The sequence below is a fragment of the Colobus angolensis genome, unplaced genomic scaffold, assembly GCF_000951035.1.
Source record: "Colobus angolensis palliatus isolate OR3802 unplaced genomic scaffold, Cang.pa_1.0 Scaffold19, whole genome shotgun sequence".
Classification (NCBI taxonomy): Eukaryota; Metazoa; Chordata; class Mammalia; order Primates; family Cercopithecidae; genus Colobus; species Colobus angolensis.
In genome coordinates, this window is record NW_012115043.1 from 12,619,234 (window position 1) to 12,620,483 (window position 1,250).

Consider the following 1,250-nt stretch of genomic DNA (forward strand, 5'->3'; position numbering starts at 1 on the left):
CAAATTTCATACGAAGAGGTGAATAATTCAAGATATCATATGTGAAGTTCTTCAAGAGACACTTATCTGTTTAAAACTAATTTCACTCAAACTGAAAACTTAAGTCCTCCCAATGGCCTATAGACCTTATATAATCTGGCCCTCCCCACTTACCTCGCTGACCCATCTCCTGCTTCTCTCTCCTGACTGCTTCACTCAAACCAGGTTCTTCTTACCCAGAATGTTCTTGCCCCTATGTCCATATGGGCAATTCCCTTACTTTCTTCAAGTTTTGCTTAAATGTTACATTCTCAATGGGGTCTATCCTGACTCCCATTTAAAATTATCTGGCCAGGCACAGTGGCTCATGCCAAGGCAGGTGGATGGCTTGAGCCCAGGAGTTCAAGACCAGCCTGGCAAAACCCCGTCTCTACTTTAAAAATACAAAAATTAGCTGGGTGTGATGGTGCGCCCCTGTAGTTCCAGCTACTCAGGAGGCTTAGGCAGGAGAATAGCTTGAACCTGGGAGGCAGAGGTTGCAATGAGCCAAGATCATGCCACTGCACTCTAGCCTGGGCTGGACGGAGCAAGACTCTACCTCAAAACCAACCAAATAAACAAACAAAAACCAAAATTATCACCTGTCTCCAATCCCTGTCCTCTCACCCTACCCATATGTCTCATTTCTGTTTTTTCTCATAAAACCTATACTTCTAAAATTCTCTAGTTTATATAGTATGTGTATTATTTTCTGTCTACCTCTGCCAGAATGTAAGCTCTAAAAGCTTACGTTTATTTAATTGGTTTTGCCCACTAAGGTACCTCAAACATCTACATAATCCCTGATCCGTAGTAGGTGCTCAATAAATGAAAGAAACTTGACCACCTGGGTTCAAAGATTATTGGAGCTGATCATTCCACTTTAGTACCAGCGTCTTCTGCAGTATAATGTTTTCTTCTCTTCAACTAATTTATTCTAAATTGAAAAACTGGCAACTAAAAAGGAGAAAAGCATATTCCAGTCTATAAATAAAATAGGAGAAGGGAGCGAAGACTGAGCAAGTATACAACTCAGTATTTCACTTTCCTATGCTGACTGGGTAATTATTTATAAAAATTACACAAAGTAAAAATTTATCAAGTAGTTAAAACAAGCATTTATTTATTTATTTATTTATTTTATTTTATTTTTTTTTGAGACAGAGTCTCGCTCTGTCGCCCAGGCTGGAGTGCAGTGGCCGGATCTCAGCTCACTGCAAGCTCCGCCTCCC

The 1,250-nt window shown here is 40.2% G+C and overlaps 1 protein-coding gene across 1 annotated transcript in view; it reads right to left on the minus strand.

Moving 5' to 3' along the window:
- Positions 1 to 1,250, minus strand: part of CCNB2 (cyclin B2) — a 21,306-nt gene that overhangs the window by 11,324 nt on the left and 8,732 nt on the right. The window lies entirely within an intron of this gene.